Source organism: Panicum hallii, chromosome 6 (genome assembly GCF_002211085.1).
Source record: "Panicum hallii strain FIL2 chromosome 6, PHallii_v3.1, whole genome shotgun sequence".
Lineage (NCBI taxonomy): Eukaryota > Viridiplantae > Streptophyta > Magnoliopsida > Poales > Poaceae > Panicum > Panicum hallii.
This window is the reverse complement of record NC_038047.1, coordinates 9,862,253-9,879,638: the sequence shown is the minus strand read 5'-3', so window position 1 is coordinate 9,879,638 and position 17,386 is coordinate 9,862,253. Positions and strand designations below refer to the sequence as shown.

The following is a 17,386-nucleotide window of genomic DNA, read 5'->3' as shown; positions in this document are numbered from 1 at the left end:
CTTAGAATTCAAAATCCTTGTTTTGTGATACTTTGACTTTAAATTATTGGATTGCAGCTTTATCGTGAAATGAAATAGAAACATGTGCATTTTCCGTAACTGTAATGTTTGCATGTCATATAGACTCGACAACTCTCGCTGACGGAGACTACCAACTGATTCCGGAACCAGAAGGGGATAATTCTGAAGACCCCGGGCATATCATCGGAGATATAACTGAAGCTCCGAACCTCGGTTTGGAAAATTTTAGTACTAACATCTCTGACCCCAGCCCCACCAGCGAAGGCAAGCCCCGGACATAAACCGCTATTTTTATTACACTGCAATTTATATATCTATGTATATTTACTTGTGCATTTAAGTTTCTAGGACTGGTATTGAAATCTTAGTTGCATATTTCTAGGAACCTATATATTCAATACTAGAATCTGAGTCTGACTAGCTGCTGAGCTAATAGGACCGGTAGAAGTTGAGTGATTTCCTATCACTCGCGAGCTTATAGGAGTTGCATTGTTTACATTCCTGTAACCACCATAAGGATGACGGACGGGGTTGTGATTCATGATATTGGTAAGAACCCCGTCTATGTTGATGAAAATTTGATAAGGTCGCAGTGTGTGGTAGCGGTGGTTAAGCGTTTGAAAGTACTAGCCACATACCGTGAAATATGGTAAGCGGTAAGCCTGGTAACCGATCGGCCCGAGGAGTGGACATACCCCCACCACTCGTATTTTGGTTTTTCTGACGCACCGACGTGCGGGAGTACGTTCCGCATAGCGGACAGGAGTACGGTCATGTAGTCGCGCTATAGACGTACGTCCTGCACATTGGATGTGCGTATGGTCCTACAGTCGCTTGTGGTGGCACTGATCCACGAGTCGGAATGAAAGACAAACGGTTGCTTTGGAACAATCATTGGATGTTCCAAGCGTGTGAGTTAGGTTTATCCTTGCAAGGTTTTGAAATTCGATTCAGAATTGTCCGTTTCTCGCGGAGATTGAGACTGCTTGATCCCTTTGCCACATAGAGTAAAAAGAGTAACCTCATAATGATCAAAGATGATGTTTGCTTAAAAAGTTCTACCATGCTTGAGTAGCTATAGTTGCTTACTTAGAATGGATAATTAACTAGAACCTGAACGCTAAAAGTTGAAATTAAGGATCTACTCTTTGTTGCTTTTCAGCTGAAACTATACCCCGAACCATTACAAGCCTTCATAGTCTAGCTATATGACTAAGTATACCATAAAACGGGTAAGCCTTGCTGAGTATTAGAATACTCAGTCTTAAAATATGACTTTTGTTCCAGGTAATCCCTCTGAGGACTCTACTCTGCCTATGCCCTGGCCCTATGCTCTTTCCGATAGTTGGTTCGTGGAATGGGATCCGTCCCCGGCCAACACAGGTCCTTCCGAGTGATGTTGAGCTTGGGCTTAGCTCAATATACGTTCCACGACTTCTGGTAGTATCGTATTTTACTTTCCACTGCAGATGCTCTAAGTTTAAATAGTTTTATATAAATTCGTACTAGTTAGATTTTGCTACCATATAAGTTTGAACACTAATGTAATATTCTGCCTGTGATGTAAAATTGTCGGTGTTTGTATCTCTGGACTCGCCTCATGCGAGGTACCTTGTTTTGATCATGAGTTTGGTGGTTTTATTGGGACTTTACCCGACAAACCACGGGGTTACACCATTTGAAGTGCGGTTGAGTACTTACTGCCTTCCGAGAAAGGATCAGCGCACTTGAGCCGGTGTAATTCAGGTTGGTTCTGCCACAATTCAGTCCTAGTAACATTATAAATATACACTTTTATTTTATATGCATGCATGTGTCTAGAATATGATGGATCCCAAATTAAGGATATGCCTAGCTTCATTTGAACTTCCTTGAATAAACCTGCGTTGTTATATTTATGTTGTAGCTACGCTAGTTGCTCCTATTTAGCTTGATTGGATAACCTGAAAATCATGCTACACTGGTTTACTCATGTTCTGGAATATTTTATTGGTGATAATTAAGATTATTGAATTAGTTGGAACATGGAGAACTACCCAGGAAAACAGTGCAACTACAATACTACATGGCTCTGGTCTTGGCTAATTAATTAGAAACTTTAACTTGTAATAGTCTTACCGAAAGGGCAAGAGGGGAGTGCGTTGATGGGGTATAGCTCGGTCCTCTTGAGGAGTAGATATGATCCTGGGTAAGGCGTCTTCCCCATTAAGGAGGGTTATGACCACTGCGGCCTGAAATCTTAGCGGACCGTTGCAAGTTAGGGAATTTTTGTAAAGGCCTCGTAGTGAATCCCTGCCACTCACCTTGGATGTGTTTAAGGGTCTTGCAAACCCGGGCATCAAGGGAGACACGAATTGTGGGTAAAGTGTACAACCTCTGCAGAGTGAAAACTGATATATCAGCCGTGCTCACGGTTAAGAGTGGCTTGGACACTCACATAATAATTAAACTTAAAGATGATCTAAATCGATGTTTCTTATTATTTATGTACTTGCTTATGTTGTGGATTATTTACCTCTGATATTTTGTTTAAGGGTTGTATATACTTACACTTAGCTAAATTAAAACTTGACCAACTAAAAATGCTTATCGCAGGCAAACCATGTCAGCTTTTTCTTGATCATAGCCTTGCATGTCATATAATTTACTCCACTTGCTTAGTACCTACTCACCCTTGCTTTATTAAAAACAATGCTGCTCAGAACAAGATAATTGTCCGGTGTTCCCCGAAGATTTCGAAGAATACTAGGCGTATGTCTCCCAGTCATCTGCCTGTGAAGTTGAAGTTCGCTGCTATTTATTGATGTTTATTTATTCGTTTAAGATTAAGACTGTCGGTCTTGTAATAAAGTACTATTATAATCTATTTCGTTAATGCATTGTTTCAGATATTTGCTTATGACATCTACTGTATATGCGGAACTTGATCCTGACGCATATATGGGATGCATTCGGTTACTTTTTCTAAACCAAACCGGGTGTGAGAATATAACTTACAAGTTCAAGTAAAGTGGAAGAGGCAATACCATATTTTGGAAGGAAGCATTGCACTTATGACTGGTATTGATTTGTCAAGCAACCATCTCTCTAGTGACATCCCTCCAGAGCTGACAAACCTTGAAGGTCTCCGGTTCCTAAACCTGTCGAGAAATCGTCTCTCTGGTGGTATTCCAAAAGACATTGGTAATTTGAATTTTCTGGAGTCCCTTGACTTATCTTGCAATGAACTCTCTGGCTCCATTCCTTCAGGCATCTCACAATTGTTGTATCTTGTTTCACTAAATCGTCCATCAACCATCTATTAGGTGAGATACCGACCGGTTCTCAACTCCAAACACTTGCCGAACCATCAATTTATAGCAACAACTCTGGGCTCTGTGGTTTCCCACTGAACACAGCATGTTCACACGGTTCAAATTCTACATCAGCAATGAGTAGCCAGAGCCAAGAGCTTGAAGCTTTAAGCTGGTATTTCTCTGTATTAGCTGGGCTGACATTCGGATTCTAGTTATGGACTGGACCATTGCTTCTGTCCAACCCTTGGAGGGTTGCTATCTTCCGCTTTATCGATCATATACAAGATAAGGCTGTACAGAAGATTTTCAGCGTCTAATATCTGCTTGACATGGCAAAAATTAGTGAGGGCTTCTTTGTACTGGGGAGTTTCCATTGGAAAGTTTCGGATCTGCTTCAAAATTGGACAAGAGCAGGACTTTCTGATGAAATGCCCCTTGTAATTACTAGTTTGCTCTGTGTGCTTTTTCCTGAATTGTTCTTCTTTTGTTACAGCTCTCTTACAGTTCCAAACAGAATTCTGATTGGGTTTATGTGATATTATCTCTGGTGGTGCAGTAATCTGGAATTCTGAATATGCCAATCAAATGTTACCAGGTGGGTTGCCGGCACCAGCAGCCTAGATTTTACCATCAAATTCTTGAGCAAAAGAATAAATCAAATATTCTGAGGTGGGCCACGTGATGCCTTCTGGTCTCACACGCCAACGTACAGTATTGCTGCACAAGCCGCTGTTTTTCTCTTTTTCCCACGTCAACACGCACTGGGCGCAGGGAAGTGCGGTCCTCGCCAAACCATCCGTCTCTCTAAATTTCACTCTCCAAAATATTGTTTGGAGAATCTTCTACATAAAAATTATTTTCTATATATTTTCACTCTCCAACAATTTTTTTATATTTTATATACATTCTAAAAAGTTATTTTTATTATCTATTTTTATCCAGCGAGAAATGCGGAACGAAGAATAGCTATATTTGGATAACCACTCAGAGAAGCTGTTGGAAGGTACTGTTCTATCAAAATCTCTATTTCTAATAATGAGGAAAGATATAGAGAGTTTCTTAGAGTTGCTCTTATGTGGATTAGAATACTGAGTAACGCCAATGTTAAATGATTTGTATGGAGCCTCATTGGGTTGTTTATATAGAACATGGTGGCTTTGATTTTAAATAATCCTAGGAATAAAGGTGGAAACCAAATCTAATCTACCATAACAGCAGGATTGTATCGGATCTCTAACACCCTTCCCCTCTCCCACAGTTGTTGCGTAAGCAACGTGGATGCTTAAAATAGAGCGGAAGCCGACAAGTTTCTCAAGTGATGATAGTCCTGTTGTTGTTGCCGAGGTAGGTGAGATCGATGCATCGTGGTCGTAGCCGTGGAGAGGTTGCAGGTCCAAAACATCAACACAAGTACACACGTGCACAAAATAGTCTGATCCAACCAAGGACATCAACCGGTGGCGGGGGCCTTTTGGTCCCGGGGAACATGTGACTTGGAGCAGTGGCCGGCGTTGCAATTTAATAGAGATTGTCGGCAAATGTTGATGGGTTTTCGGAGCAGGAGTACTTGGATAATGCAATCTTCACTTTTGGAAAAGTTATTTTCTGGAAGAAAGATTACTCTAAGATAGCCAGATTGATTTTCAAAGCTAGAGTCCCAGATCTTGAATCTGTTCCCCAACATATTGTTCTATATGATGCTGAAGATTTTAAGGGAGAATATTGGACTATTCAATGTGAAATCATTCAAGATGAATTACTCGATGTATCAGACCTGGGGCCACGGTATGCACATGGCGTATATATTATAGGATAAAGGATGGTACATGGTCCATATACTACACCAATTGTAACTACTTGTATAAGAGTAGAACTAGTCGGGACAGAAGGAATCTACCCGACTAGTACTCGGGTAGGACTCCTAAACTCGTATTTAGCTAGATCTTCCATGTAACCTTGTCCCCCAGACTATATAAGGGCGGGTAGGGACCCCCTCCAAATATTACATCATTTAAGGCAATACAAACCACCACACAGGACGTACGGTACTATGCTCTCGACGGCCCGAACCTGTCTAAAGTTCCGTGTTCCTTGCACCTTCGAGTTCCTGATCTCGGCGACATCCCAGCTACAATCAACCACGTCGGGGGTATCCTTCGGTGGGCTTGGAGGTTAAACACCAACAGCTGGCGTGCCAGGTAGGGGTGTAACATTCCACGGCATTTCTCTTCCCCGAGCGTAGCTCCTCGCCGGACCTCCGTCGCAGCCTCTGGCCGCCGTCGTCAGCCGCCCACGCCGCCTCCCACCCGCGATCCAATGCTCCGGTGGTACCGCCGCAACTCCCTGCAGCTCACTGACCCATCCAATCCCAATTTCCCGCACCTGAGTATCGTTCCCCGCAACGCCGGCAAGCTCAAGCTCCACCGCCGCTCGGCCTTACCGTCGACCCGACGCTACACCGCCCCTCAGCCCCGGCCAAGGGCACCAGCAGCACTACATCATCCCGTAGAAGCTTTCTAGCTACTCCTCCACCGCCCTCCGGCACCCCAGCCACCAGAACACCGAGCCGCCATTGCCGCCGGTGAAAACCGAGCCGCCTCCACGTCGACGACCCCCTTCCGCCCCACCTCCAGCCGAACCAGGTACCGAAATAACATCCCCACGACTCCTCGGTGCTCGTGCGTGCCCCATCCCTACATGTTCGCCGGCCCCTCGTCGAGCACACGGACACGCCGCCACGGCCGCCGCCATTTCTCGCCGTCGACCTTGCTCCGCCGCCTTTCTTCGTGCCCACCACCCACCAACATGTGCACCTCGTCATATAGGTCGTGTAGGACCAGTTTCCCCTCGACCAAACCCTCGCCGCCGGTGAGAACACGCCGGTCAGACGCCACGACCACCGTCTTGACCCAGCAACGACCCCATTGTAATCTAAGTTTTCATATTAGGGTCCCATGTGCAAAAACCCGAGGGCCTCACTGCAAGTTTCTTAATTAGTGTTGTTTGTAAAAGCTGTCAACTTGTAAAATCCATAGGAAAATGTAGAAAAATCCAAAAATTATAAAAAACCAATTTGGTTATACTCCTGAAGTTTAGCTCTACAACTTTGATTAATAGAGTATGGTTTAAAACCCAATGCTTGTTAAGTTATTTTAAAGTCAAGCAAAAGAGTGTATTATGTGTAACTTTTGCATGTTAACTTTGTTATCTGTGAATTTTGGTGAGTAGCTTGTTTAAAGTATAAGTGATCTTGTGTAAAAAATTAACCTATAATACTAAACTCTAGCTTAAGTTAATTTAAACTTATGCAAATCAAGCTTGAAAGAGTTTAAATTTAATTAAGCCTGTTGTTAAGGTTTTTATACATAGATCTTTTTACCATGTGATGATCTACAATAAATTAGTCCATAGTGAATATTTTAGGAATTTACAACATTGTTTTACTTAAGGTTTGTACTTAAACTTGAAATTTAAACTTAATTCAAACACTATAGCTTCTATTTTCAGAAAATTATAAAAAATTCATAGAAATCTTATCCACTAGGAATAAACTTATCCACAAAAATTCAAGGCCATAGCATTTATGGATTTCAAATTAAAAATCAAACTTATTAACCTAATTCAATTAATTCCATTAACTAGGATAATTGAATTAGGATACCAATAATAAGTTTATATTTAAACCTCTTACTTTATGAATTTATGTGTATTAATCTATTAGATTGCAACTTTATCGTGAAATGAAACTCTTAATTCGAGAACCATATAAATCAAATCATTGCATATCATGTAGAGTGAACGACACTCGACGATGGAGACTACGAGCTAGTCCCGGAAACTGAGCAAGGGTTTTCTGAAGACCCAGTGAACATAGTCGAGACTCTAACTGAAGGTCCGAACAAAAGTTCGGAAATCTTTGACACTCCTGCCCCCAGCCCTGCTCAAGAAGGCAAGCCCCGGTGCATAACCCAGTATTTCAATTTACTACAATTTTATACTTATATACTATATCTTGCATTAAGTCTAGGAGTTGAAATGGAACCCTAGATGGATGAATCCTAGGAACCTATATATTGTGTCTGAGTCCATATTGAATAGATGCTCTGCTAATAGGACCGGCAGAAGTCGGGTGATTTCCTGTCACTCGCGCGATATAGGAGTTGAATGTTTACTATCTTGCAATCACTATAAGGGTCATGGATGGGGTCATGTGTAGTAACATGACTTGGAAGTTTACCCCGTCTATGTTGATAAAAGTTGTTAAGGTCGCAGTGTGTGGTAGTGGTGGCTAAGCGTTTGAAAATACTAGCCACATGCCTGTTATCGCCATAATCTGACCAGGCCAGAAGTGGGCCATGGAGCGAGATGGGCCTAGAAGACAGTTATGATAGGCTTGCGAATCGGACCCTGTGCGGGTGATTGGGGCCAGAAAGGCCGTGTAAATTTAGATATAGGCAGTTAAGATTCGTGTCGTGTTTTGGTAGGGTTAGTTAAGAAGGACGAGTCTACAGACTATAAATATGTATCATGAATAAACAAGAAGCAGAATCATTCATCAACAATTCTCGGCGCATTGCCTCCCCTGTTCTAGGGTTTTTCATCGGGTAAGTGCCATGTGGCCCCGATCATGCTCTGCATGACCGGGATAGCATCACCCTTGCTCGTTTGTTTTACGTATTGCTCGTTCTGAAGCCTTGTAGATGGCGAGTAGCACTGGTTATCTTAGCGCGCATAGAGTAACGTTATCTTTTGTGTATCCTGTTCATGCTTTGTTCGTTTCTCACGTGTGCTTAGCAATCGTCGTGTTCGATCATGGATACGATGGTTGCATCTTGCTTTGTATTTATCAGTAGATCTGATCTTTTATGGCTAGTTTCTGTTTATTTGGAGATTTGGTTCAATATGTGCATGATTAGGCCTTGCAAACGAGTTGAAAGTTCCGGCAGTATGTTTAGTATCGGATCGTAGCTCGGATAGAGGTTGCTCTAGGAATCGGCTCTCCGGCTGGTTCTATGGTCTCTGTTTAGATTGTCTGTTCCGATGCTTTTATGTATTCATTAGGCTCAATCACGTGTAGGATGTTCCGATCGTGCAATGAGGGCTTAGTTTGTCGTAGATTGGATTAGATTGATATTTATGAAGCAAGATTTATTTTGTCGATAAGCATATATATACATTGCCTGTTCCAGAGATCCGATCCGGTATTGATGCAATCGGCTCTCTATAGCCGATACCGGGGAGGAAGTGATGAGCCAATCACGGCTCGGACTGACCTTTACACATGTCTGCGCATACAGGAATTTGATACATCACACCTTCCTGATCAGGTGCAGGATCAGGTGGCACGCCTAGCGACTTCAAGCCAGGGTGCGCGCCGGATTACTGGGCCGTTGACCGAGGGACCGGGGCCCACTAGCCATCTCGGAAGTCTCCCGGCTCCTCGTGTTGCCTGTCACTGCTCGCCGGCGGGTTTTGACCGACAACACATTCTGGCACGCCCAGTGGGACCATCTTCATCGACTTCGTCCTCATCATCATCACCATCATTTTCATCGACTTCATCATCACCGTTGACTTCGTCAATCGCGGACGGCGGAATGGCAAGAGATGATCCAATCACTTACGAGGAGCTCTCTGCTGAGCATAAGCAGAGATATGACGAAATCAAGGCTCAATTTGAAGCCGACCTCATCGGCTCTTTTGAAAGGACTCGCAACCATGGTGTTAGGTGGAGAGGGTTTTCACCCGAAGGTGCTCTTGACGGAGTAGATCTGTCTACCCTATCTGAAGATCGTACCAGAGCTCTGCGGCAGGAGGTAAATTATACGGTGGCTCACTCATTGCACCGACATTCTGAAAGTTTGGTCAATGCCTTCGAGCGTGTAGCTTTGCGTGTGGTCCAAGAAATTATGAAGCATCAGCATTCTCCAACTGGGCCTACCTTGGGAATTCATAAGGGAAAATTGCCGTTCCAAACCAGACCTCCATTGCCTTATGCGCTCGCAGCTGCAGAATCACATGGTGCTCCAGCTTATGTGGTTTATAAAGTGAGAGGTGATCCCATGGATCACCAGTTCTTCAGCGAGCCACCCAAGGAAATCCCACATGGCTACATGTGTGCATATATACCGGATAGCAATAAACCGGTACATTCGGCACAGAAAGTAGCTGGAGGGGTTTCTAGAGCCGACGCAGACAAGCAAGCATGGCTAGCAACTTATGCTACCGGGCCGAGTCACGACAGTATGCACTCGGCCCCTGGGTTACAAACAGCAGAGCAAATCAGCGCCATTCTGAGGGATCAGTTTGCCATATTACCAAAGAGGAGAACGATCGGCTATACTAAGCCGTATCCAAGTGATTATGATCTAATTTCATTGCCGCCCAAGTATCGGCTCCCTGAGTTTACCAAATTCAGTGGGGCAGAAGGTTCTAGTTCTATTGAACATGTGAGCTGATATTTGGCACAGTTGGGTATGATCTCTGTATCGGATCCGTTGCGAGTAAGGTTCTTCTCGCAATCGCTTACAGGACCGGCCTTCGGGTGGCATACGTCATTAGGTCTTGACTCTATCCGTACGTGGAAGCAGCTGGAAGAACAATTCCATATTCAGTATCATTCAAAAGCTGCAGAGGCGGGAATTGCCGATCTAGCGCAGGTACAACAGAAGCGTGGAGAGACCGTGGCAGAGTTTGTTCGACGTTTCAGGGAGATGAAGAACAGATGTTATTCAACACGGATCTCAGAAAAGGAAGCTGTTGAGTTGGCATCATTGGGATTATTGAAGCCGATCAGAGATCTGGCTTTTCAATTGGAATTCACTTCTCTGGTGCATTTAGTCTAGAAGTTGATGATGCATGAGCAGCGTTATCCTGAGCTGTACCAAGGAAAATTTAAGCGTCAAGTGGCGCTAGCTGATACAGAAGAGGCTGATGACTCCGGGGAAGAAATGGAAGTATCAGTTGCAGAATGGGCTCGCGGCGCAAATCCCGTGCCTTGCAAGTGGGTAAAGCAAACTGGGCCTGCAAAGGGGTTTGACTTTGATGTGGGTAAAGTCGAACAAATTTTCGACTTATTATTAAAAGAAAAGCAGTTGAAGTTTCCAGAAGGATACAAACCTCCCACGGCGCAAGAGTTAAAAGGAAGATCATATTGTAAATGGCATGACTCCTTTACCCACAGCACGAGTGATTGCAAGGAGCTCCATCGACAAATCCAATCGGCTATTGAGCAGGGCCGATTGATCCTAGGCAGACCGCCATGAAAGTTGACACTCAACCTTTCCCTGGTGTGAACATGGTAGAAAATTATGACCGGTCTGCAAGGCGACAACTGGACTTCGCGCTTGGCATCAATATGGCGGGGGTGGCTTCACGCCGCCAGGTCAAGAACAGAGAGGCTGATCCCAGCGATCGGCCCCAAAAAGAGAAGAAAGAGTATGTCACAGAAGAACAAGTAAGGTATGTGAGGAATCAATGGCCAACTTCTTCTGATCTTCTTAGGAAATATGAATACCAGTACCAGCAGCGCCTCCAGCGGGAATCTGAGGAAGAAGAGTATGAGCGTCGCACTGGAAAGCGCTTGAGGAAGCACGAAGATGCCCGTGATCATTGGCACTACCCGTTCTTCAGGTACTGTAGGGATTTAGGTATGAGCCGGCTGCCTACTATCAGGGATTGCCCAGAGTGTGGATCAGTGAAGTCAGATGCAAGGGATTCAGTTTTCCGGCGGCTAGTACCTGCTCCAACCCGGCAAGAGAGGGTTCGATCACCACGAAGGGAAGATGAAGAGGAAGATAGGTATCATCGTCCACGTTGGTGCCCGGATGGACTTAATCGTTCCCAAAAGTGCAGGGTTCAGCGGCTACGTAGCTTGGAAGAAGCCGAGGCCAAGTACATCGAGACCTTAAGAAAAGCGCGACCGGATCTGGCAGAACAAGTCCATTATGTGCAGGAGAAGGAGTCGCGCCCTTCCAGAAAGGAATGGCAGCCCAAGTCAACAAAAGCCGATAAGAAGGTATCGGCTAATACACACATGGTTTTTGTGGTTCCTGCAGAGTTCCATGCTCGGACCCATGAGGAGCCATCGGTGGCCCAGCTTGATTTGGGACCACGACTGGTGATATTCGAGAAGCCACCAGCCAAGAACTACAAGCACCTGAAGGCTTTGTATCTTAAAGGGTATATTAATGGTCAGCCCGTTAATAAAATGCTGGTGGATACGGGAGTGGCAATTAACATCATGCCATACTCAGTTTTGCGCCGTTTGGGGCGGTCCACCGGAGACCTGATCAAGACTAATGTCACGCTAAGTGACTTTAATGGGCAGACTTCAGAAGCTCAGGGCGTCCTCAGTGTAGACCTCACCATTGGAAACAAGACTGTCCCGACCTCGTTCTTCGTCGTCAACATCAAAAGTACCTACAATGTTTTACTTGGCAGGGACTGGATTCACACTAACTGTTGCATCCCCTCTACAATGCATCAATGTTTGATCCAGTGGGATGGAGACGAGGTGGAAGTGGTCCAGGCAGACGACTCAATTGAAATTTCGCATGCTGCCATGAGCATCTGGGATGCGGAAGATCAGGAGCCGATTTCAGGGATGAGCTTAGAAGGGTGTGATCGCATCGAGGCTACAAAAAATGGAGTAAGGCTGGTCTTATCCACCGGCCTTACAGAATAAAAGAGCCACATGAAACGGGACGTTACAGCAGAGTTATGAAGGCCGATTCCTGCAATCGGCTCCAAAAAAATGAATTTTTGATGTCAAGTGTTTTGCGTAGTTGTTATGGGATGGCTAGCGGTGGCAGCCGGCCTTATTCCTTTTGTAAAAACTTGGAAAATAATGGGATGCGTGGAACGGCCAATCTTAACAATCGGCCGGAATTCTTTTTACTATCTTCTTTTTCCATCTGTAGCATTGATCTAACGGAGGATGGGAAGCTAGGATATGGTTTCACATCGGTTGACGAACTTGAGGAGATAGATATTGGTCCTGGAGATAAACCACGACCAACGTTTATAAGTAGGAAATTGCACCCATCCCTACGAGAGCCGATGATAACTTTGCTGAAGGGATATGCCGATTGCTTCACCTGGGATTACACAGAGATGCCTGGGCTGGATAGGAGTATAGTTGAGCATCGGCTCCCTCTTAAGAGTGGATTTCGACCATTCCAACAGCGGGCACGTCAGATGAAAGCCGATGTCCTGGTTGAAGTGAAGAAAGAAGTGGAGAAGATGTTAGAAGCTGGATTTATCAGGACTTGCAGATACGCCGAATGGATCTCCAGTGTTGTGCCCGTGCAGAAGAAGGATTGCCGATGGTGGGTGTGCGTGGATTTCAGGGATCTCAATAGGGCCACTCCGAAGGATGAATACCCAATGCCTATTGCAGAGACGTTAATCAATGCCGCTGCCGGCCACAAAATTTTAATTTTCATGGATGGTAATGCAGGTTACAATTAGATTTTCATGACCCCTGAAGATATACACAAAACTGCATTCAGAGTGCCTGGAGCGGTGGGCCTATTCGAGTATGTGGTCATGACCTTCGGCTTGAAAAATCCTTGTGCTACGTATCAGCGTGCCATGAACCACATCTTCCATGATTTGATCGGCAATCTGGTGGAAATTTACATCGATGACGTTGTGGTAAAGTCAGCATCGGTCGAGGGACATCTGGATGATTTACGGCAGGTTCTGGAACGAACTAGAAAGTTCGGGCTCAGGATGAACCCAAAAAAGTGCGCCTTTGGTGTGTCAGCCGGGCAGTTTTTGGGTTTTCTGGTTCATGAAAGAGGAATAGAGATTGGCCTAAAAAGTCAGGAAGCTATACGCACTATGGTGCCACCCACTACCAAGAGGAAGCTCCAGCAACTTATTGGCAAGATTAACTTCATCAGGAGGTTTATTTCTAATCTATTTGGGTGGATTGAACCCTTTATGGAGTTAGTGAAAATCAAAACCAATGAAGAATTCCGCTGGGGAGCAGAACAGCAACGGGCATTCGAAGAAATTAAAGAATATTTGTCGGGACCGCCTGTGTTTGTGCCACCACAACTAGATAGGCCATTTTACATATATTTGTCAGTCGGCGACACCTCTATTGCTTCAGTGGTGGTACAATTATATGATGGCAAGGAGAGGGTGGTATTTTATCTCAGCAGAAGAATGCTGGACGCAGAAACAAGGTACCCCGATATGGAGAAACTCTGCCTCTGCTTATTTTTTACATGCACCAAGCTTCGCCATATCCTGTTATCGGCTGAGGTAATCATCATTTGCAAATCGGATGTTATAAAGCATATGCTATCGGCTCCTATGTTGAAAGGCCGATTGGGAAAATGGATGTTTGCATTATCAGTATTTGATATCCGTTATCAGCCCGCAAAAGCAGTCAAGGGGCAGGAGTTAGCGGATCTCATTGCTGAGAGGGTTAATACCGACATAGCAGCGCTTTTCGTACGAGCTTGGGCTATGTACTTCGACGGATCAGTTTGTGGAGACGGATGTGGCATCGGCATCCTGCTGGTATCGCCTCGGGGGGCAACATATTCTTTCTCGATCAGACTACCTACTACCTGTACCAACAACCTTGCAGAGTACGAGGTGGTGCATAAAGGCATGGAATTGCTTCTGGAGGCCGGAACCGAAGCAGTAGAAGTCTTCTGTGACTCAAAATTGGTAATCTCCCAACTCACAGAAGAATACAGGTGCAAAAGTGAGCTGCTATTCCTGTTGTGGGTACAATGCCAGGAACTAATAGCCCAGTTCAGGTATATAAATTTCTATTGGATACCTAGAGCTTGGAATGCAGAGGCCAATGATCTGGCGCAATTGGCTTCAGGGTACAAAACCGATGGATTAAAGCATCAGGTGTATCTACTGGACCAGGGAGATTGGAGAGCCGATATCTTCAATTACTTGAAGGATTCGGCTCGGGGGGCACCCAAGAGGATACGATACAAAGCCATGAGGTATGTCCTGATAGAGGATGATATGTTTTATAGGACCTTGGAGGGGTTGTTGCTTAAATGTTTGGGGCCGGTCAAATCCAATCGGCTCTTGCATGAAGTCCACGAAGGAACGTGTGGGACTCATCAGTTGGCTCACAAGATGAAGTGGCTAATTAGGCGATCAGGGTACTATTGGCCCACCATGCTTGAAGATTGTTTTAAGTATTATAAAGGGTGTCAAGCATGTCAGAGGTTCGGAAAGATCCAGATGGTGCCAGCGTCCGTGATGAACCCCATCATTAAACCATGGCCGTTCAGAGGCTGGGGTATGGATATGATTGGCAAAATTAATCCTCCATCTAGCAAGGGTCATCAGTTCATTTTAGCTATCACAGATTATTTCACCAAATGGGTGGAAGCGGTTCCAATGAAATCGGTGGTATCTAAAGATGTTATTCAGTTCGTCAAGGAACACGTTATTCACAGATTTGGAATCCCACAGACCATTACAACAGATGGTGGTTCGGTTTTTATTTCAGAAGAATTCAAGAAGTTTGCCGCTGATATGGGTATCAAGCTGATTAGATCATCTCCATATTATGCTCAGGCAAATGGACAAGCCGAAGCGTCCAATCAGAGCCTTATCAAGTTGATTAAGAGGAAGATTGATGAATACCCCAGACGCTGGCATGAGGTTTTGTCAGAAGCATTGTGGGCATACCGTATATCTTGTCATGGGGTGACAAAAACTTCCCCTTATCACTTGGTCTACGGGCAGGAAGCCGTGTTACCGTGGGAAATTACGGCCGGGTCAAGGCGCATAGAATTCCAGAATGACTTATCTGCTGAAGAATATGCTACCCTGATGAGTGACAATGTGGAGGACCTCACGGAACTTAGGCTATGGTCGCTAGAGAAGATTAAGGAGAATAAAGCTAAAGTAGCCCGTGCATATAATAAAAAGGTCAAACCGAAGGAATTTCAAGTAGGAGACTTGGTCTGGGAAGCAGTATTACCATTGGGAACTAAGAACGTGGCATACGGCAAGTGGTCCCCAAACTGGCACGGGCCGTACAGGGTTGACCAGGTCCTACCTGGGAATGCGTACATGCTTGAAGAGTTGGATGGCGTCAAGTTTCCAGTGGCAGTCAACGGCCAGCATCTTAAGAAATACTTCCCAAGTATGTGGGCTGACGAACAGTAAAGCCGATGGTACCCATCAGGCAATTAGCCGATATGATCGGCCCAGACGTTAACAAAAGGCATTAGAACAGCCGATGTAAAACCATTGACTTTAGAAGTTTTTGTAGCAATTAAACACCACAAGTTACCAAATAGCTGATGTATGACCATCGACTTCAGGGTCACAACATGAAAATACAGAGTTCATCTTGGGCAGGTTTTCTAGAGGAAATCATTGATGGCAGCAATGGCGTCGAGACGGATGCGGTCAACTTCAGCAATCACCGCTTCGTCCTCTTCGTCCGCCCCTAGCACCACTTGTTTGCTCAGGCTGCTCAGCTCGGCCAGGTCCACCTTCAGCTCGGCAGTCAAGACTGCTGCCTCCTGCTTGGAACCCGCGATAAGATCCTTCTCTTCTTGAATGCGTTGCTTGGTGGCTCGGACTTTAGCCTCGAGGTCTTCTAGTTCGCTCTCCAGGAGATGAAGCCGCTGGGCAGAGGTAGATGTGTCAACCTTAGCGTCGAGTGCGGGTTTCTTCTTGTTAACTGATTGGCACATCTCGGCGATGATAGTTGTGGCAGAACCAACCTGAATTATACCGGCTCAAGTACGCGAGTCCACTCTCGAGGGCTCCAACATGCTTCAAACGGTATAATCCCTTGGCCTGTCGTGTAACGTCCCGATAAACCACCGAAACACAGGATCAAATAAGGTTACCTCACACGAAGGTGAGTCCAGAGATACATTCACCATCACATTTTACATCACAGAGGAAATTACGTTACAAGGGTTCCAAAAGAGGTGCGAAGATTTAAATTCAGAGAAAAGATTACAAACTGTTAAAACTATGGTTTTTAGCAGCGGAAAACATATGCGATGATTTCAACTCGTCGTTAAGACGGATGTCATGCTAAGCCCGAGCACGACATCGCTCGATATCACCAGTGCTAGCCGGGGACGGATCCCATTCCACGGATCAACCTTCTGAAAGAACACAGGGCCAGGGCAAGGGAAGAGTAGGGTCTTCCAGACATTACCTGCAAAACATATAACTAGCAAGGCTGAGTATACTAATACTCAGCAAGGCTTACCCGGGATTGGGTATACTTAGCCCATAACTAGACTTATGAAAGCTTATAATGGTTCTGGGTTTAGTTTCAGCTGAAAAGCAACAAAGAGTAGATCCTTAACTTCAAATTTTAGCTTTTAGATTCTAGTTCATTATCCATTCTAGGTAGGCACCTATAACTAAGCAAGCATGGTGTAATCTTTGGTCAAGCATCATCTTTGATAACCATAATATTGCTCTTGTTACTCTATGTGGTAAAGGGATCAAGCAGTCTCAATCTTCGTGAGAAGCGGACGATTCTGAATCGAATTTCAAACCTTGCAAGGTAAACCTAACTCACACGCTTGGAACACCAAAGGGTCGTTCCGAAGCAACCGTTTGCCTTTCATTCCGACTCGTGGATCAGATCCACCACAAGCGACTGCAGGAACATACGCACACCCAATGTGTGCAGGACATACGTCTGTAGCGCGACTACAAAACCCGTATTCCTGGTTGCCCTTGCAACACGTATTTCCCCAGTCGAACCAAGTAACCAGAAGAACCAAATACATGTGGTGGGAGGTATGTCCACTCCTCGGGCCGATTGGCTACTAGGCTTACCGCTTACCCATAACTCACGGCATGTGGCTAGTACTTTCAAACGCTTAACCCCGATCGGCACACACCGTGACCTTATCAAATTCAACAACACAGACGGGGTATCATCTCAACCATGATACCTCTCAAAACTCCCGTCCGGCATCCTTATAGTGATAACAGGAATGTAAACATTACAACTCCTATATCGCGCGAGTGACAGGAAATCACCCGACTTCTACCGGCCCTATTAGCATAGCAGCTAGTCGGACTCAAGT

At 45.0% G+C, this 17,386-nt stretch overlaps 1 pseudogene; it reads left to right on the top strand.

Moving 5' to 3' along the window:
- The first annotated feature begins 539 nt into the window (after window positions 1-539).
- Window positions 540-3,981, top strand: LOC112898126 (annotated as a pseudogene).
- Window positions 3,982-17,386: the final 13,405 nt, after the last annotated feature.